This window comes from Cervus elaphus, chromosome 4, assembly GCF_910594005.1.
Source record: "Cervus elaphus chromosome 4, mCerEla1.1, whole genome shotgun sequence".
Lineage (NCBI taxonomy): Eukaryota > Metazoa > Chordata > Mammalia > Artiodactyla > Cervidae > Cervus > Cervus elaphus.
Genome location: NC_057818.1, coordinates 10,419,150 through 10,441,496, shown reverse-complemented (window position 1 = coordinate 10,441,496; position 22,347 = coordinate 10,419,150). Strand labels below are relative to the sequence as shown.

Below are 22,347 nucleotides of genomic sequence, written 5' to 3'. Positions count from 1 at the left end.
GAAATAGTGCTATTGGCTACCAAAATACTGAGTTTCTAGGAGATATCAATGATAGAAACAATGGGGAAAATATTTGAAATGAGGACTTTCCTGAGAAAAGGAATTTGTAGAACCACTCTAGGGCAGGCATTTTCCTCTCCTGGAGTTCAGTTCAGTTGCTCAGTCGTGTCCGACTCTTTGCAACCCCATGGACTGCAGCACACCAGGCTTCCCTGTCCATCACCAACTCCCGGAGCTAACTCAAACTCATGTCCATTAAGTCGGTGATGTCATCCAACCATCTCAACCTCTGTCATCCCCTTCTCTTCCCGCCTTCAATCTTTCCCAGCATCAGGGTCTTTTCAAATGAGTCAGTTCTTCACATCAGGTAGCCAAAGCATTGGAGTTTCAGCTTCAGCATCAGTCCTCCCAATGAATATTCATGACTGATTTCGTTTAGGACGGACTGGTTGGATCTCCTTGCAGTCCAAGGGACTCTGAAGAGTCTTCTCCAACACCACAGTTCAAAAGCATCAACTCTTCAGCACTCAGCTTTCTTTATAGTCCAACTTTCACATCCATACATGACTACTGGAAAAACTCCTAGAGTACTCATTTTTTAATCAGATAGGCAGAAGCTCTTGGTTAGCGTTCACTTGTTTTTTTCCTAGTATAGCAAGTTTTCTTGAACTATGGCATCTTCTTCCAAAAACTGAGAACAAAAATATAAGTAACTACTTCAGTTCATTTGTATTTAGAAAATCAAGAAGCTCTCAGAAAAGCTTCTTGGAATATAGTAAAAGTTCAGGCCCTCCTATAAAAGCTATGCCAGTGTTAGGGGAAACACTGACTGAAACCACTCACCCAGGCCAGGCAACATAGTATTCACCAGTGTAAGTTATTTTATAGCAGGAGGTCCTGGTAAGGAACCCAGAGCTAACAAGCCATCCCCAACCAGGAAAGATCAAAAGGAGATGCCATATGTCCTCCCATACTTCCAGAATCCTCCTCAATGGAATCCATCTTGGCTTAGCAAGGCGTGCACCACCAGGAAGGACCCTGAGTCAGAATGATTGACCAGAGACAACCCAGAAACTAATCCCATCACCATAAAACTCGAGACTGTGAGCCACGTGGCAGAGCAGTTCTCCTGGGTTTCCTTACCCTCCTGTTGTCTGCCCAGGTTCCCTTTCCCAATAAAGTCTCTTGCTTTGTCAGCACATGTGTCTCCTCAGACAATTCATTTCCGAGTGTTAGACAAGAGCATGCTCTCGGACCCTTCCTGCAATACCAACCCTTTCCTCATGGTATCACTTCTGCCTTTGTGGGGATACTCTATTCTGTGCAGCTAATCAAAGTTGCAAACTATCCTGGTTCCTCCATCCTGGACCAAGGAGCCTCCCAACCAACTCTTCACCTTGGGATTCTTGCTCCAGACGTAGGTGGGGCAAAAGAACTCCCACCCCAACCCTTGGTCAAATCTGGACTCTCTATCTTGGAATTACAATACTATCTTTTAATACCAGATAGCATTCACTGGGCTGGTATCAGCTGTTTCCTATTAGACACAATGTTCTTTTCAATAGACTACTTTGTTTCACACTGACAGTCATTTTTCACCCTGCATGGAAGAATTTCAAAGGCAAGAATACTGTAAACAAACAAAATTAGACTCAAAATTGCCTTTTTTGATTTTGATATATTAATCAACTCTTCAGGAAAGCTTCTAAACATTTTCAATTACATAAAAAACAGGCTGGCAACATTTTCCAACTTCTCAAAAAAAAAAACAAGCTTAGTTAAAGGTTTGTTTTCTATCCCACAGATACTGTATAATACATATTTGCAACTATTTCTGTTTTAGGACAGATTGATTAATAGCATCAACTCTAAAATCCCAGCATGTCCACAGGGGGTAAAAAGTATTTCTGTCTGTGATCTTTATTAACCAAGGCAGATATATCTATTTCGCTGTGTTTGCTTCTTCCTGCAGCAGCAGCCTTGGATACCTGCACCTCTCGGATACTACAGGCTTCACTGTTGCCATTAAATGCTAATCGTTGGTCAGGTGCACACTCTAGTGATAGACAGCAAATAGTGGGTTAAATGAGCCCAGGGCAAAGAAGTCTTGATATGCCAAAGACCTGGCCTCCCTCCTGTACTTGACATCTGTCTTGACTGGGCAGGAAAGCTGGCATTTGAACTAACAATGAAAACATCCTAAGAAACAAAACAGGAAATATGGTATAGTTGACAGGGATAAATAAAAGAAAATGTATACTGGACAATTATGTGTTTAATAGATTAGATGACAACAATAGCTAAAGTGCTTAAATTATGTCTGTTACTTAAAGAAGTGGAAATCATTGGAAGAATGCTACCAAGACAACTGAAATGTTTACACATCCTTCCCTAAATGTATTCTTTAAGAAAAGAGCTTAAGACTGCTCCTGCTGCTAATTGCCAAAGTTTTTTTGTAACCTTTAGAGGACTATCTTATCTACTAGTTAAAACTTGCAAGTTATCAGGATTTACTGAATCCCTGCAGTTTGCAGAGTGTGTCACATGCAAGAATACAAAAGAATTAGAATACAGAAGATCTGCTGATAAAGGGGGCTTACATTACAGGGTAGAAACCAGACAAAAAATTTGCAAAATAATAAGAATACTCTGAAATGTGAAAATGAATATAATCTGTTATTTAGGGCTTTATGTGACCCAAAAAGCCTTGGGATTTCACCTCCCTTACTGGCTCAGGCAGTAAAGAATCCACCTGCAATGCAGGAGTCCACCTGCAGGAGATGTGGGTTTGATTCCTGAGTGAGGAAGATCCCCTGGAGAAGGAAATGGCAACCCACTCCAGTATTCTTGCCTGGGAAATCCCATGGACACAGGAGCCTGGTGGGCTACAGTCCATGGGGTCACAAGAATCAGACAGAACTTAGCGACTAAACCACACCACTGAAATGAAACACAGAACTTGAAAGCTTTCAGCACTTGAAGGAGTTTCCCCTAGAGGATGTAGGGGCTAATCAAGTAATCACTGCTCTGTCCTGTGATTTCTCTCTCTCTCACACACACACACACATTTTCTTGGCACTCCTTAATACAAATGAGACATACTAAGATTTTCAAAAAGACTGTTATTTCACTTTGTGTAAGATTCTGAAAAAGCAGTCAAGTTTATGGAGTCCAGCACAACAGCTACCCAAACCCCTTGGCCCCAACAAATATTCACATTTTTACTCCCCAAAGGAGCTCAACATGAGGCTGGGGGTTCATGGATACCATTAAAGAAAATTTTTAGGGCCTGTCCTAATATTCTCCCAAATTTGAGATGCCTCTCATCTCCAGCAAAAACTGCACTTTAATTCTTTATAGCAAGATGGGGAGAAAATTTCAGGAGGCCAGAAGATTGAGACTCACATGATTTTCACTTCCTATCAAATGATACACCAAATAATATCTCAGTATTACTCATACTACTTCCTGAATTCTGCTTAAAAGTGAAAGAATTTTAATTTTCCAAGGCTGGTTTCCTTAGGGACTGAATTGGAGGAAGGTTTCCCAGAAAGCAGACAGAGTCCTAAAAAAGGTTTTGAATTGTCTATGGACAGAAATTAAAAACCCACAGTGACATCCTTTACACCTTCGTTTTGCCTTGCATGGGACAGGAAAGAACAATTTCTTCCCAGTCTTTCTCTACAGATGTACCTACTAAAAATTGCTGGCAAGCAGGTGTTCTCAATTAACAGGCTTTAAGCAGGTATTTCTTAAGCTTTATGCAAATGTTTCTCTTTTCCTCATTCTAAATATACAGCAGCCTATCTACCAGAAAAGGGGATGGGGGTTTTGTTCTTTGATTAAGAAGAACAGTGATCATCATCTATTAGTCTATTTAACACCAAGAAAAGAAGCCATGCCAAGGGCCCAGGCCCCAGCTGGGCACTTTCCTACCGGTCTCTCTGAACAGGCCCACCTGTGCAGCTCACTCACAGTTGGCTTTGCCTAGATGACTGATGAAATACCTAAAGAGACACTGTCACCCTTTACTGAGACCCTCCATCATCTACATTCATGGTCTGGTAACTAATAACAAATCTCTTGATGAATCCATATGAAAAGTGACTCCTCCTTTACTATTATAGAAGGGGAATGCTACTCTGTCAGTAACTCTACACAGTAAGAGTGTGTGAAGAGACAGTAGCCAAAATGCAGTGTCTTATTCAGTAGTGAAATTAACTGAGGAGAATTTCTTAAAGGTGTTAAGATCTCCCTGTAGACTTGATCATTCTCCAATTAACCAAATGTATTTATTTTATAAGTCTCCTATAAATTGTAACCCTGGTAATTTACATGAATCAATTAATGCCTATGTCTAGTAATCATCCAAAAGAAAAATTAAATATATTGAAATATATGTAAGTTAATTTTTTGTTTCACTTATCACAACATGAATCCTTTCTCACATATGTTCGTTCAGTCTTATTACTCTACAGCTGCTATTGCATTATTCTGTGCTCATGACTTTTAAAAAAGGAGGAAAGTTAATTTTAAGACACCCAAATTAAGCATTTTTGGTAGGAAAACACTATGTCAATTCAAAAGAGATTGCTGTGCTAATGTAACAAAAGATCTACAGCATTCCTTACACTGTCAGAAGTAACCCCCCATTCAGGTTGGCCCCAAAATGATGGGGTACCCAAAAGGAAATGAAATCACAGCAAAATGGGACCCTATGAGGGTTAATAATTTTATAATCTAATATTTACATGATTATAACTAAAACATTAACTCCAAGTATAAAGAAATGTAACTGGTTAGTACAAGTTTAAATACTTACAGTTATCAAGACAGTGGTCATTGGCAAGTGAAACCATGAAAGGAGAGGTCCCTGCTATGCCTGGTCCTGCTGAGCAATTTTCAGACCTCAGCTCATTCTGGCAGCTACAAGCAAAGAATATACAGAAACCAGAATTATAATTACATGATTTTGCATTGTATCAATTAACATGCTTCCACTGAAAATAGTAAAAGGCTGAGTAAAATTGGTTTCAACAATGACTTTTATTATATCACAAAACAAGAGGTCCACAGGTAGAGTAGCTCCAGGGTGAGTTCACTGGGTAACTTAACAACGTCAAATAGGAAGCAAGCCTTTCTGTCTGTCTACTCTGCCAGTGAAATCATGCTGGCTTGTCCCCCTCCTCAAAGTCCTAAGACAGTTTCTGCAGTTCCAGGCACTATATAAAGATGGCAACATTAAGAGGCAGAAATGTTTCCTTCTATGTATAAATTTTATCCAGAAGCACCCTCCTTCCCAAAGACTCCTCTCAACTCTCATTGGTCAAAACTATGTCACAAACTCATGTCTAAATCAACTACTGGAAGGGTAATAATGAGAATTAGAATGCCTGGTTTTGACTACTCAAGATTTACCTCCCTGTAATGTTGAGGGTTACTCCAACTTCCCCTAAAGCCTAATATCTGAGGAAAAAATAGGATTCTAATAGCAAGAAACTGTGTTCCTCCAAGGAGGTGTATTTTACGTTAGTGGAGTAGGCAGCCTAAAATATCTGCTACATACATCTAATAAGAATAGAAATAGACCTTAACTCACTACACATGGCTCAATGCATAAAGCTGACACTAATGGTTTAACTGATGGACAGTATCATAGATCTAAGATTAGCCATTGTTGCTGCAGAGGTATATCTTCATAGAAACCTGCAAAGACATGAATCTCTCTTTAAAAGGCAGTAAGTGATTACAATTGAAGAACAAATCATGGCTAAATCCATATTATCTATATGAACCCAGAAAAGATATTTCCTCTTTTATTGAAAAATCAAGGATTCCCTTTACAGGAAATTTCTCTTCCAATGAGTTTCCTGTAATAGTTTCACATTCCAGATGTGCATTTGTAATAAGCTTGTGTTGGTTAGTTGGGCTCAATTTATCTAATGAGCCACTGAAGTGGACAATTCTTGATGTAAATTAGGAATTGTGGCTGCATTAAAAAGTAATTTATTATATAAAGTACAATCTGAATATACTCAGACATACATCATTTAATTTTTTCCTTTCCATTCATTTATTACATGGCCATCTCACACATGGAAAAGAATAGCTAAGATACTTGTTAAATATGCTCTTTTCTAAAATATTTTATCAATTCTAATGAGAAACAACAGTGATGAAATATTTTTAATGCCATATCAAATATATTTAAGTGATGTCAGGAGCGACAATGTGGCACAACCATAAAGCAATCCACTGTGAGGGAAGAAACATGAATTCTAACAGCATTTCTTCAGTACTCACTATGTACCAGGCACTGTGCTAAGCATTTAACTCACATTCATTTATTTAATCTTCATAATATCCCAACAAACTATGTACCATGACTATCCCTTTTTAAGATGTGGAAAGTGAGGCACAGACAGATGACCTAGCTGGCACAAGGTCACAGAACTAATAAGTGGCAGGGGCAGGTTGTAGAACTTCAGAGGCAAAACACGTATCCATAGTTCAATATGACCTCTCTAGTCCTAGAACTGCCACTAGTTGCTTAACTTTGTTGGAACCACCGTTTCCTAATGAGTTAAATAAAGAGTTGAGTGGAGATCTTTAAGAAAATTTCTAGCTCTAACACTTAAAATATCATGAAAACTGTAATCTTACAGAATCATCCTCTGTTAAACTCTTTATATTAAAATTGCATTTATCACAAAACCAAACACCCATGTCTGGATACTTACTTTCTAGCAACAACTGGAAGATAATACAGAGGAAGAAATAACTAAAAAGCCAATCATGGTATATAAGTCACAGGAAAAATACATCTCCTTGGAGGAATACAGTTGCAGCTTATGAGACCTAAACTCATGAATTTCCTCAGACTCTGGGTGTGAGACCTACCTAGAGGAAAGGTTACATAACTGGGTTTTCTATAATATGGTTTCTAAATTACCTAAAAGCTTCCAAAGCATGTACAACATTTTCTGACATTAGTCAGTGGAAAACTCTTCACCTTTCAGAGCAATAAGCCCCCTTCAATCTGGACCTCCTAACTTTCACTTTCAAAGGAATTAGAATTGAATTATTTTAAAACATCTAAACAAACATAATTACAAGTACTTATAAGATGATTCCTCAAAATAACCTCTTTGGAGTACCCAGACAGAGACACAGAGTAGAGCTATACATTTGCAGAAGAATTAATATTAAATTATTTCTCCAAACACTGAACTACCCATTAGAGTGACCATTCAGCTTATCTGAAGCGCAAAACTTTAAATCTAAATTACTAAAGCTCAAATTTTATTTTAATAATGCAACCAGGGTTGGGCAGTGTCTTCTTTCACTGTGTGAAGTACATGCTGTGCTTTTTCACTGTGTGTGAAGAGGGCATCAAGTGGTCTAAGTTCTGGAAGACTGACGGGGCATTTTCTTAAAATCTACAGAACTCCTGTTGCTCCCTGACAGGATGAACAGAGAAAAGGAGTGCAAAGGATAGAAAATTTCAAAACACACATCTTTTTAAAAAGTTAATTGAATAATTTCAGCAAATTTTTGTAAGGATCAGTTTTCCTTGTTTAGAGACAGTTTTCTTTTGGATACTCCGTAATATCTCAATTATCCCCAGTAAGTAAAGGATATAACAATATATAGAATACATAAATAATTTTTGCATCCTACTATGTGTGTTTGTAGGTATTTTGTTATATAGGCTATTTTGCTTTCCTATTGCATTTTTTATGTTAAATAATAAGTTAATTTGTTATTCCTGAACAACAACAAAAATATACTCTGAGAAAGCCCAAAGCATTGCGAATGCCAATGTCAAGTTGCGAAAAATAAATCTGCTACAGTATGCAAGGACTAATCCATAACAACTTTCTTAAAAAGATAGTTTTAGCATGTTTACATCTATAATGTAAAATGTATCCCAAATAAAAGTGCTGGGCACTTCTATTCCCATATACTCGTAATTCCGCTGTCCTACTCATTGCAAAAGACCCTGATGCTGGGAGGGATTGGGGGCAGGAGGAGAAGGGGACGACAGAGGATGAGATGGCTGGATGGCATCACTGACTCGAAGGACATGAGTTTGAGTAAACTCCTGGAACTGGTGATGGAAGGAGGCCTGGCATGCTGAGATTCATGGCGTCGCAAAGAGTCAGACACGACTGAGCAACTGAACTGAACTGAACTGAACACAGGGAACAGAAAATTAAGAAGAGCTTTATAAGAATTTTCAGCAAGAAAGAAAAGTTAGGTAGCTGGATAACTGCACATAAAGCCGCTATTGACAAGAACCTTCTGCCTGTCATTTAAATGTTTTTTATATTAGAAAAGCATGATGCTCTTTTGAGGTTGTTTCTCCCCTTAGTCCTTCGGGCCAGATTCTGCAGACAATGGGGGGAAATAAGAGGAATTACTACTTGGTCTTGCCTGAGCTATTAAGTTTATAGTAAAATAAAATAAGGTAAAATATTGCAAAACAAAGTAATTAAAGCTAACATAGATACTCAGCAACAAGAGTCAAACAAGTATGAACTGAAATAACGAAACTCATTCTGTAACTGTGAGACCTTTAGATCCAAGGGAAGTGGAATCATCAGTCAAGTTCATGGGCAGGGAAGTCCCAGCACCTAATTTCCAAGCCTGGTCAGCCTCTTCCAAACTCTGGCAAGTTATTTAACTGCTCTAGATCACGTTTCTTCATAAGTGAAATGGGAATACCCACTTCAAAGGGTCATGGCAAGAAACAAATAATCAGATTGAAAGCAATTGTCAAAGTGTCCGCACCTAGCCAACACTCTATACATGCTAACTGCTACTCTTATTAACCCAGGAGTAAGGATTATTCAACTGAGGGACACTATCTGAACAGAATAGCCTGATCTAAAAATGTCTCTTTTGGATTAAACTCTCTGGCTAATTCTGTTATCTTAAAATGTAAATTATGGGAGTAGGTCTGGTCTTTACAAGGATGTATCCTGCCTGAGGACAATCTTTGGATTAAACCTTCTGGCCAACTCTGTTATCTTAAAATGTAAATTATGGGAGTGGGTCTGGTGAGGTCTTTACAACCTCCAGATATTCTTTGGATTCATTGGAGAGTATATAACTCCATTACTAACACTAGCAAAGGGGGTACTCTTTTGCCCCCTTCTGATGCCTATGTCAGAAGCTTTCTCTATCTCCTTTGTACTTTAATAAAACTTTATTACACACAAAAAAAGTAAAATAAAATAAAAATGTCTCTCATTTCTCATACTGATATAATTTAAGTTGTTCCTTTCATGAATTCTTTTTTGAAAACTTAATTTCAAAAGTAATACACATATACTTTATAAATAAAAAATACTAAAGAATATGTTAAGAGTCCTATACCCATCCCTAATACCAACTGTGACTATCTTACTTTAAAGGTAACAACTATTCTTGGTTTGATGTATTATATGTGTGTCTATGCTTTTACATGTTTAAACAAAAATAGATGTGGTTATTTATAATCCTTTAAAGTAGAAATTGAATCATGTTATAAAAATTACTCTATTATTTGGTCTTTCACTTATCAACATGTCCAGAATATCCTTCAGTATATTTTACTATATGAAGATTTATGCTATTGACATAAGTTTAATATTAAATTTTAAATAAAGAGGCAGCATTCTTTCATCATGTTTGACTTTTAAGAGCAATTACGGCTTTGTGATTACATTGATTTTTAAGTCCTTTACCATTTAGAGATATCCACTGAAACATTTGGGCTTCCCTGATAGCCCAGTTGGTAAAGAATTCGCCTGCAATGCAGGAGATCCTGGTTTGATCCCTGGGTTGGTAAGATCTGGAGAAGGGAAAGGCTACCCACTCCAGTATTCTAGCCTGGAGAATTCCATGGACTCGTGGGGTCACATAGAGTCAGACACGACTGAGCAACTTTCACTTTCACTGAAATGTTTACCAATAAATTATATCATACATAAAGCAGACACATTACTTTGCCAACAAAGGTCTGTCTGGTCAAGGCTATGGCTTCTCCAGTGGTCATGTATGGATGTGAGTTGGACTATAAAGAAGGCTGAGCGCCGAAAAATTGATGCTTTTGAACTGTGGTGTTGGAGAAGACTCTTGAGAGTCCCTTGGACTTCAAGGAGATCCAACCAGTCCATCCTAAAGGAGATCAGTCCTGGGTGTTCATTGGAAGGACTGATGCTGAAGCTGAAACTCCAAAACTCCAATACTTTGGCCACCTCATGTGAAGAGCTGCTTCATTGGAAAAGACCCTGATGCTGGGAGGGATTGGGGGCAGGAGGAGAAGGGGACAACAGAGGATGAGATGGTTGGATGGCATCACCAACTCGATGGACATGGGTTTGAGTAGACTCCGGGAGTTGGTGATGGACAGGGAGGCCTGGCATGCTGCAATTCATGGGGTCGCAAAGAGTCAGACACGACTGAGCAACTGAACTGAACTGAAGATTGGCTTCAAAATAATTGGAAGAGGGATAGAGAGAAGGAAAATGATGGGACAAAAAGAATACAAGATTGGCCATGAATTAATAATTAAGCTGGTTGGTGAGTATATGAGTGTTTTTATTTTTCAGGGCATGTGGGATCTTAGTTTACCAACCAAGGATCAAATCTGCATCTCCTGAATTGCAAGGTTGACTTTAACCCACTGGATCACCAGGCAAGTCCCCATATGAGTCTTAATTAGACAACTCTCTTCTCTGTATTTTTAAATATTTTTGAAAGTTTCTATATTGAAAAATTTAACATTTTTCGATCCGTGAATTTTAGCTGCTAAATTCCAAACAGCTATGAATTTAACTTACAGTAATTAATTTCTGATTAGGTAATTTAATCAACAAAACCAATGGTTCCCAACACCCATCCCCTAAGCAGCACAAACAAACTTAGCTTCCTCATAGTCTGAATGTTGCTATAAAAATCCAAATACAATAACCAGCCCAGAGAAGCAATATTCACTAATGTTATGGGAGTATTTATTGACAACTGTAAATTATAAACTATTATAAACTATTATATTTAATATATATAAATATATATATAAATATATATATATATTTAAATATATATAAATATATTTAAATATATATAAATATATAAATATATATTTAATATATAAACTATTATAATTATTGCTTTTTAGAGTTAATGACAGACAAAGTGTTTTTCTCTTATATTGAAATTAGAGCAGCTGGATGAAAATAGAAAAACAATTCTTTAGTCTATGTATGGCAAGAAAAAGAAAAAATCAAGAAGATAATGCTGAGTGCTCTACTCATCCAGATAAAAAGACACAATCTTTTTATCTTACTGGTGTACTCACCAAAGCTCTGCCCCCCTGAAGCCAAGAGGACACCTCTGTATGTCACTGGAGTAGAATACTTTCTGAATCTTTGGTTTGTATTTTTCTCTATATACACCTCAATAGTTTCAAGAGGGCAGACAACCCCTTAAGATCTTAAAGTCCACAGAACACAAGTTTGCATGGATTCTACAGTTCTTCCTGACTCTTGGCAGTGTCTACACTCACTGAAGAAGTACATCCATGAGGCCTGAAGCCAGATGGGATAGCCAGAGTACCTTCTGAGGCAGCAAAAGGTAAAAGGAAAAGTTTTCTCAGTATTAGAAAGAGGTCAGAAGGATTCAGAAGGTCTAGTGAGACACAGAGCATGCAAGACAAGAGGGTGTCTGTGTGGTACACCCAGAGAAGTTGAACACTTGGCCCCCTAGTCCTCTCAAAGATTCCTAACACCAAGCATGGACTACAAACAGTGGTAAAACAGAGTCTAGTGGACCTAGTTAGCTGGACAATGGCATCTCCAATGAGGTCCAATGATCAATTACAAGAGCTATGATCTTCACTATGATTTGGCACCATTTAAGATCCTGAACCAGAGTCTCCTGCATTGCAACTGAGCTATCAGGGAAGCCCGTCCCTGATTGGGGAAGATCCCCTGGAGAAGGGATAAGCTACACTCTCCAGTATTCTTGGGCTTCCCTTGTGGCTCAGCTGGTAAAGAATCCAACTGCAATGCAAGAGACCTGGGTTCAATCCCTGGGTTGGGAAGATCCCCTTCTGGCCTGTAGAATTCCATGGACTGTATGGGGTCGCAAAGAGTCAGATGTGACTGAGTGACTTTCACTCACTCAAGAACCTGAATTTTTGCACAATGTTTGGCACAGGAGAGTATTACATAAATATTTAGATTTAATTCCTGCCATCCCAGAAGTATGATGAGGTTTTACTTAGATCTTGATTTAAGTGACTTCAAATAAAATAAATATGTGCAATAGTTTTTGCAGATCTGTGAATTCTGTTTAATTCACACAGATGACTCCATTTAAAAAGCAATCATGCCAATAAAACTGGCTATGAAAGCAACCCGCATCCATGCTATAATGATAATCATCTTTCACATCTGCACAGCTTTGTACATTTGATAAGGTGTTTTCACGTGTTATCTCATTTGATCCTCCCAGGGTTAAGAGGGTTCAGTAGCTCTTAAACTGCTGAGAGTAGATGGGGCAGGAGCAAATGACTTACTGGAAGAGAGGATTTTCTCCCAGGTATCTGGTCATTAGTTATTTCCTTTGCTCAGCTGCATTCTCTCTCTCTCTCTCTCTCTCTCTCTCTCTCAGAATAAGAGGAAAATTTTATTCAACTCTCCCTTTAAAAACATCTGTGCAAAGTCATCATTTCTCAGATGAATTTCACAGAACCCAATGAGGATGACTTCTTAAGAGCTTGCAATTTAGGCTGCCACCCAATGGTGGTAGTAAGTCATGGCCAAACCTTCTCATGAAACAGAAAAACAGAACAAAACAAACACTCCCAGGCACAACGGCCAAAGAAAAGAAATTATAACACTTTGCAATGCCTTCTTACTATCAGAAACAGATATCTTTCTTAAAGTTAAAACTATTCAACAGACATAAAGTTTATTTAGAGAATATTTTTCTATTTCAAACTTTCAAAGCCAAAGGATTTCACAGAAGTTGTCTGTAAGAAATGGGAGTTAGGGGAACGAACAAAGCAGGTAAGGTTTTCATTTCTCTACTTAGTGCATTTGTGTATTTTTGTATTGGTTACGATAAAATGTATTAATCTTATAGGACGCTGTAATTCAAAAAATAGATAGTTTTTAATCAAAGGAATCTAATATCTAATTCAATTATTTTCCTCTTTATCACAAAACATCTTTGCTGGTTCTCTTTTCAGGAACTGAAAAAAGAATACCTTCATCTCTTTAATAGTTCACTTTTGTCATGAAAAACCCTTCCCTGGCTTGTCCATGTCCTCTAGGCCAGAAATTTCCAACTGTGGCAAGAACACCAGAGAAGGACTCAGAACAGCACCAGAATGAAAATTTCACTCTCCATCAACCTACACCATCTGGTGAGCATACAAGGCTGAATGCATCTGCCACCATTTTTTCAGGCATACTCAGAGAAAACAGGTAGTAATCGAGGAAAGCGGGATGGGAGGCGGGGCTGGGGGTTGTTTCTTTTGTAAAGTTGTAACAGGAAATATTTCTCCAAACGGCAAAAATGCATTTTAATGTCTGTAAAACTTACTACAAATAGTAAATAAAAGAACGATAGCTACAAACATAACTTTCTTTGTAAGAAAAAGAATGGGCTTTTTATTTTTGCAGTGTGGGACTCATAGTCCTAAGAGTGACAGGGGGATATAAAACAGTGAAAGCCACTGATTTGGCTTGGTTCAAAGTCCCAGCAGCCTCCTTTTCAACTACTGGCTTTGACATCTACAATTTTTTTCAGGAGTAAAAACCTGTCATAAGTAAAGAGAAAACAATTTAGTCTCTCCAGCCCTCTGTTTAACTTTTCTTTTGTTCTTCCTTATTTTTAGTAAACACACAATTTTCCCTCTAAGAAAATAAACACCCACCTTAACTGTATCTTGACTTCCACCACCATAACATGTTCCCCCAACAATTCATTTCCACATTCTTTTCCCCTCTGTGAACCCCCTCCATCAAATAAATGTCTTCCAGGTTTAGACATGGTAGCTTCATATGCATAAATGTGATCATATTCTTAAATTTTTTGTCTTCTCAATCCCCATAGCAACTGGCTTCTTTAGAAACTTCCACAGAAAGTCCAAAGATATCATTATCTTTTAACTGAATGGAATATTTTGAATAGAATTAGTTCAGGAAAATAAGGTGGTTTCATTACCACATCCCTGGCCTTTCATTTCTCTGATTTTTTTTCTTTTGTAAAATAAAAATTTTAATGTCAATTTTGCTAGATAGAATTGGTTAGGTGTTCTGGGGCTTATCAGTTAGTTATTAAAGAATGTGTGTAATTTTAAAAGATGCTATCTCACCCATTTTAAAGAACAGTTTTTCACTTACTGATTTGAGTAAGTATTTATTGAGTATACTAAGAACCGTTTGAAACTGTGAAAGATTCAGGTAACTATAAAGCTCAGAACTGCCCTCCGGTACCTGCAATCATGTTAGATGACAGTAAAAAGCAGTGTGTAATTAAACACTGAAACTGTAAAACAGCCCTATCAGCAATGAAGGAAAAAAAAGAAAGTCATCATTTTTGGTTGATGTAAGAGGAGGATGAAATTTGAATTGGATTTTGAGAGATAGGCAGGATTTGAAAAGTTGAAAAAAGAGAAAACATTATTCCGGGAATCATTCCAGAAATAGAAGGCAGTATGAATATTTACATGGAAGGTGAATATGAAATGTTTGGAGGCACAGCGAATAGATCAATCTGGCTAGAGGAAATGAAGTTGAGGCATACAGTTGAGTTCAGTTTAGTCGCTCAGTCATGTCCAATACAAGACAGGGCCAAAAAGGTAAGAGATAAGGCTAGAGGGCAGGTGTAGAAAGCCTTGTAATCAGTCTGGATTTTATCTAACAGATGATAGGATAAAGTAGTTAAAACAGGAAATTAAAAGAAATTAAGAAGATTATCTTTTTTTTCTTTTTCTGGCTGCACTGAGTCTTCACTGCATGCAGGCTTTCTCTAGTTGAGTCACGCAGGGGCTTTATGCCTGGGACAGGTGAGATCTTAGTTCCCAGATGATGGATCGAACACACGTCCCTCACACTGGAAGGCAGATTCTTAACCCCTGTACCACCAGGGAGTTCCCAGGAAGAGTAATCTGAAAGAACATTTGAGATTACTTAAGGGTTAGACTTTCTCCCTCTCTTGTTTTTTTTCTTCCTCCCTTTCCACTTTCAGTTTAAATTCAGTCTCTAAACACTTTTTATTGAATTATAATTAAAATAAACTATTAGTTTCAAGTGTAAAACATAATGATTTGGTATTTTTATTCATTATGAAATAACCAAAATAAAACCAGTTACCATCTATTACCATACAAAGTTGTTACAATATTATTGACAATATTCCCTATATGCACATTACATCTGCATGGCTTATGAACACAGGGATACAAATGAACATAGGGCTACAAAAGCACATAGGGATACAAATATCTTTTCAAATCTGTATTTTCTCCAGATAAATAGCTACAAATGGAATTGCTGGATCATACAGCAGTTTCATTTTTAGTTTTTTTTCGAGGACTCTCAGCAGTTTTCCACAGTGGCTGAACCAAGTTACACTCCCACCAACAGTGCACGAGGGTTCCCTTTTCTCCACATCCTCACCACCACTTGTTTCTTGTCTTTTTGATAACAGCCAGTCTGACAAATATGAGGTATCCCATTGTGGTTTTGATTTGCATCCCCTCATGGTGATGTTGAGCACCTTTTCATGTGCTTTTTGACCGTATATTTGTCTTCTTTGGAAAAATGTCTACTCAGGTCCTGATTTTTTTTTTTTTTTTTTTTTTTTTTAGGTCCTGATTTTTTAATGGAGTTGTTTGGGATTTTGATTCTGTGGTGTATGAGTTCTTTGTTTATTTTGGACATTGACCGCTTGTCAGATATATCATTTGCAAATATTTTCTCCCATTCCATGATTATCTTTTTGATCTGTTGGTGATTTCCTTCACTGTGCAGAAGTTTTTTACTTTGATATAGTCCCATTTGTTTATTGTTGCTTCTGTTTCCCTTGCCTGAGAGGACTGCTAAGACTGGTGTCAAAAAGTTACTGCCTAGTTTTCTTCTAGGAGCTTAACAGTTTCAGGCCTTATGTTTAAGACTTTATTCCATTTTGAGTTTATTTTATATACGATATAAGAAGTGATCCAGTTTCATTCTTTCTCATGTAGCTGCCCTATTTTCCCAACACCATTTATTGAAGAGAATATCTTTCCCCCATTATATACTTTAGCCTCCTTTGCAATAGATCAACTGACCATAAGAGCATGGGTTTATTTCTGTACTATTCTATCCTATCGTTCTATGCGTACACTTTTGTGCCAGTACCATAATTTTGATTACTAGAACTTTGTAGCATGCTATAGCTTCAAGTCTGAGAGTGTGATACTTTCAACTTTGTTTTTTCTTTTTCAAAATTGCTTTGGCTATTTCGGGCCATCTGTGGTTCAATACAAATGTTACCACTGTGTTCTAGTTCTGTGAAAAAAGCTATGCAAATTTTGAAAGGAACTGCATTGAATCTTTGGATTGCTTTGCATAGTATAGACATTTTAAGGATATTGATTCTTCCAGTCCATGAGCATCACATCTCATTTCATTTATTCGTGTTGTTTTCAAATTCTTTTGTCTTTGTCTTATAGTTTTCAAAAGTACAGATCTTTCAATTCTTTGGTTTAATTTATTCCTAGGTAATTTTCTTCTTGATGCAATTGTAAATGGGACTATTTCCTGCATTTCTTTCTCATAGTTTATTAGCATATAAAAAATTGCTAACAAGTTTCTGCATATTAATTTTGTATCCTACAACTCTACTGAATTCATCTATTACTATTACTATTACTTCTAATAGTTTTTGGTGGTCAAAGTAGTATCTCAGAAAGTAAAGAATCTGCCTGAAATACAGGAGACCAGGGTTCGATCCCTGGAGAAGGGAATGGCTACCCATTCCTCTCTTCTTGCCTGGAGAATTCCACAGACAGAGGAGTCTGGAGGGCTACAGTCCATGGGTTGAAAAGAGTCAGACACAACTGAGCGACTAACACTGTCACTTTCTTTACTTTCAGAGTGCTCTTAAGATGAACACAATTCTACTGTGCAATTCTGAAATGATGCCATTGTCCTGGTAAAACAGTTTAATAGCTTCACAGGAACTTTCAAAATCCTACTGACTTAACACATGGCCTTTTTGATCTGGCCCTAGCTTGCCTCTCCACACTTGTAACTTACACAATTGCCATCATTGAAAAAAATTTCCATCTGAATTAAATAACTCCTTCATTCCTCCTGCCCCTTTCCCTTTTTTTCTCTGGCATATGCTTAATTTATCTTGAGGTCTCAACTTAGGTGTCACTTTCCCAAGGAAGACTCTCCAAGCTCCTGAAATCCAGATTAGGTTTCCTGCAATAAGTCTTATCTCAATGACAGCATTTAAGACCTATATCCTTGTCTACAACATACCATTAGGAAGAGATAGTTTCCCTACCACCTACCAAAGGGCCAAGAACATAAGAGGTATTTAATAAAATTTGTTGAAGAATGAAAAAGGTATAAGGCAGAAAAAATAGGAGTCTATGATTGTTACTCATATAAAAGTAGTAAGATTTGGCAGCAAGAGGGAAAACATCTTGTGAGAAATAATAGATCTGATGTTGTGTGTCAATTTCCCAACTGATGCTCTCTATTTGTCCTCCATGGCTGTGTCAAGGAAACTCTCTTCCTTCCTGCCTCAAATAGATACTTAACCTTGGCTTTGCTGTTTGGGCTATTACAATGATTATCTTTTCTTTGGGTTATACACCCAATTTCTCTTCAAAAAATTACCCTCCCCCATTGTGTATAGTCCTGAAGGGACTATATATTGGGTCTTGCCCTCTCTTGGCTAAGACTCAATGAGATTCTTTCCTTGACTATGAAAATTTGAAAATCCTAACAACAATCATCTGAAGCTCTTTATTTCTGCAGTGACACTAATTCCTGCTTCCTAGATACCTGTGCTGCCCTGGTTTCTGTCCTTTTAACTTGCCCTTTTCTCCAGCCTTGTTATAAACTATTAGAAATGTCCTTCTAATAAATCCCCATTTTACTTAAAAGCCATGATCAATTTCTGGTACTTGCAAAAAACAAAAGAACAAAAGCTAACAGAAAGAAATAAAAGGAAAGAAGGGGAGTGAGAGGGAGAGAGAGAGCATAAAATAGAAAATACAATAGTAAAAGAAATTATATGTATAATTTTAAATTTTCTAGCAGACTCATTAAAAAAAGAAACTGATGAAATTAATTTTAATGTTAGGTTTTATTTAGACCAATACATCCAAACTCTTATTTAATTTAAACTTAAACTCTTATCCAAACATTTAATCAATATGAAAAATATAAATATTTTACTCTTGTGCCTTCCAAGTCTTTAAAATGTATATATTTTACACTTACAGCACATCTCAACATAGACAGGCTACAGTGAAATACAGTCTTGCCAAAATAATAAAATGTGTAAAACAGGAAAATATTTACACTGCTATAGTTTTTAAATTTAAACAAATATTCCATTATGCAGTCACATTAGCCACGTTTCAAGTGCTCAGTAGCAAAATATTAATCATAGGCTTACTGTACTGGGCTGCATAGCCTTAGAAATGATCAGCTCCAAAAATGAAGAGACTCAGGGAACCTTTTCTTAATGGGTCTAGTAACTGGAAGGATTTGGAGGTTTTCACTCATCCAACAAATTCCATTATGAAAGGATTCAGAATTGTGTGAAAACCTATGAAAATATCTCCTCCCCCCAAATGATGTTTCTTTGGCTGTGTAACTAAAACAGGTTAACACATTACTGAGTGTGAAACCTATCCTCTGTATTCTACAATTCAATAGCAAAGAGAGATGAAGGAGTTATCTTCCCTGTCTGAGAATTTAATTCAAAGTTAAAACTACATTATTACTTTTTTTTTCATTTATTTTTATTAGTTGGAGGCTAATTACTTTACAATATTGTAGTGGTTTTTGCCATACATTAACATGAATCAGCCATGGATTTACATGTGTTCCACATCCCCATCCCCCCTCCCACCTCCCTCTCCATCCTATCCCTCTGGGTCTTCCCAGTGCACCAGCCCTGAGCACTTGTCTCATACATCCAACCTGGGCTTGGCGATCTGTTTCACACTTGATAGTATATTTGTTTCAATGCTATTCTCTTAGAACATCCCACCCTCGCCTTCTCCCGCAGAGTCCAAAAGTCTGTTACAGATGTATAGAAAATTACATTATTACTCTTAAACCACTTATAATTCATTACATTTTGATGGGTAGAAGCTTTGGGAATTTGTTTTAATTATAAGTATTTTCTATGTCAAATAAAAATGCATAATTTTGAAGGTTGAGGAATTTGACCTTTATCCCTCAGACAACAATATTCACTGTAAACTGTGGAGCAGGAGAGTGACCATAATGAAGCCAATGTTTTGGCAAAAGGAATCAGAATCCAGTGTACAAGTAGATTGGTAACAACAGAGGTCCAGAGGGGAAGTGTAGAGCTTCTAGCTTCCTTAGCTGGTGTGCATATGCTCTTCTTTCTTCAGGAATTGTTTTCCTCTTAAATCTGAAAAGACATGTGCCTATCTTTCAAGATAGTGTTCATAGTCAGCTATTTCTTGGATGCCTGGATGCAGATGGCAGAATGGATCACTTCTTCATCTTGGCTCTCACAGAACCTCTTTCAAAATCTTGACCAGAAGTCAAATTCACAGAAGCAGAAAGTAATATAGTTTGCTGGGGGGAGAGGGAACGAGGAGTTTTTGTCCAATGAGTAGCATTTCAGTTTTGCAAGTAAGTTTTCTGTGGATGTATGGGAATTATGGTAGCATAAAACTAAATGACTAGAAGGCTTTTCCTCAGGCTAACTCCTCCCCCTTTCAGATCTCAAATGTCACACATTTAAGAGAACTTCCTTTTCCAGGCCAGAATGGTTTAGATGCCTTTTCTATATCCTCTCATGAGTCCCATATTTTTCACATAGGGCTCTTATTATAATTGTAATCGAGAGCTAATTTGGTGTCATAACAAAATAGTATGACCAGGTGGCTTAAGCCACAAAACTTTATTTTCTCACAGTTCTGAAGGCTAGAAGTTCGAGATGCAGGTGTAGGCAGGTTTGGTTTCTCCTGAGACCTCTTCTACTCAGCTTTTAAATGGCCACCTTCTTGCTGTGTCTTTCCTCTGTACATGTGCAATCCTGGTATCTTCCTGTGTATTCAAATTTCTTCTTCTTGTTAGGACACCAGTCATATTAGATTGCCACCAACCCTAAGGGCCTCATTTTAATTTAATCACCTCCTTAAAGGTCCTGTTTCCAAACGCAGCCACATTCTTTTAACCTTTTATTTTATATTGGAGTAGAGCCAATTAACAACATTGGGATAGTTTCAGGTGAACAGTGAAGGGACTTAACTATACATATACATATACATATACCCATTCTTCCCCAAACTCCCCTCCCAACCAGGCTGCCACATAACACTGAGCAGAGTTGCATGTGCTGTACAGTAGCTCTTTGCTGGTTACCTATTCTAAATGCAGCAGTGTGTACATATCATCCCAAACTCCCTACCCCTTCCTCTTATCCTTCCCCCTGGCAATCATAAGTTCATTCTCTAAGTCATACAGCCACATTCTGAAACAAAATTCTGATGAATCTTGGAGGGACACAATTCCACTCATAACATGTGATTACCTCTACTGTTCCCACTTGGTAAACTCTATGACAACTCATCCTGTTCTCATTACAGGACTTTCACAGTTGCTATTCCCTCCCTTTCGTACACTCTACCTCCAATCCTTGATACAACAAATTTTTTTTCAACTCCCAAGCGTAGGCACTATCATCTGACAAGAGCAATCCCAGATAGCTTATCTAATGTCACCCTAAAAGTCTCTCTAACACATCATCCTTTTCTTTCTGCCATGGCTCTCACCAGATGGTCAGCTCCAAGAAAGGCAGGTCATGTGATTTTATGCATCAGTGTAGCTCAGAGATGAACCCAGTATCTCACACACAGACACGAATGAGTAAGTTTCTATACCCACTTACCATATTAAAATGACTTTTTTTCCTCCTCTGAGAAAACCTGCCAGGGCATGACTATGTTTTATTCAAGTGTCAGCTCTGTGATCAATCTTAGCTCTAACACTTACTAGCTGTATAAACTCTGGTAAGTCCCTTAATCTCTGGGCCTCAGGTTCCCAAACGATATGAGGACCACAATACCTTCTTCAGAGTTCTTATGAGGTTCAACTAAAGTAATACACACTCCCAGGGGTAAAAAACAAAATATAAAATTAAAAATTAAATTTTTTAAAATAATAAAAAAATAAAAGACATAAGGTACCTAGCACAAGAATTCAGCATATAGTGCACGCTATCAGCGGAAGAGCTATCAGGATTGGTGTTTTTCAAAGTGTGGCAGCTATGAAGGGCGTGAAAACTGTCTTTAGGTAGTAATGCGCAGCATTAAAACTATCATCTTGGCAAAGTTATTTTAACTCTTCGTATGAAAATAGGGTCATGTTCTCATGCCCGTGTCTTTGACATCTACCTCTCCCTATTCTTCCTATTTAACTGGCCACTAGGGTTTAAAGACGCACACTCCAATCAACAGGTGGATTTGACACTGTAAAGGCCATTCGGCAGCCAAACTGCCTGGGTTTACCCCCACCGCCCTCACCCTGGCTTTGGGCTGGTTCTGGAACCTCCCTGTAGCTCAGATTATTCAACTGCAACAAGAGGATAATGACGGCCCCATGGGGTTATCAGGAAAATGAACTTATTACACACATGGAGTGCTACAGAAAACCCGCCTGCCACGTTAGAAACAATTCAAAGAAACGGTCCAGGGGGGGTGGTTGGTGTGGCCACTGTCTCAAAGGTCTCACCAAGGCAACTGGGTCGGCGACGCGCTGCAAGACCGGGTCCGTGAGGCGGGTAGCAAGAGGCCAGTGCGCAGCCCTGAGGGGGCCAATCGAAGCCCTCAGGGAAGGCTGACGGCGCCCAGGACTACGGCCTCCTGAGGCAGCGGCCGCTTTGGGGTCTCCCTCTCTCTTGGCGTCAAGTCGCTCTCACTTCTGCTTTGACAGCCGTGTTTACCCTGGGCTTCTGCTTTGACAGCCGTGTTTACCCTGGGCTTCTTCGCGAGGAAAGCACCTCCTCAGGCAAATGCTCTCTGAGGCGACGAGCAAAAAGCGCGGGCCAACTCAAAACGCGAGAAACAGGGGTGGA

General features: G+C 38.1%; 1 long non-coding RNA gene across 1 annotated transcript; it reads right to left on the bottom strand.

The window, feature by feature from the left end:
• Window positions 1–556: 556 nt before the first annotated feature.
• On the bottom strand, window positions 557–22,215 carry LOC122691569. Its single transcript, XR_006340447.1, has 3 exons — window positions 22,005–22,215; window positions 4,823–4,926; window positions 557–691 (listed from the first exon to the last, which is right to left on the bottom strand). It is a non-coding gene; the product is annotated as an uncharacterized LOC122691569 (long non-coding RNA).
• Window positions 22,216–22,347: the final 132 nt, after the last annotated feature.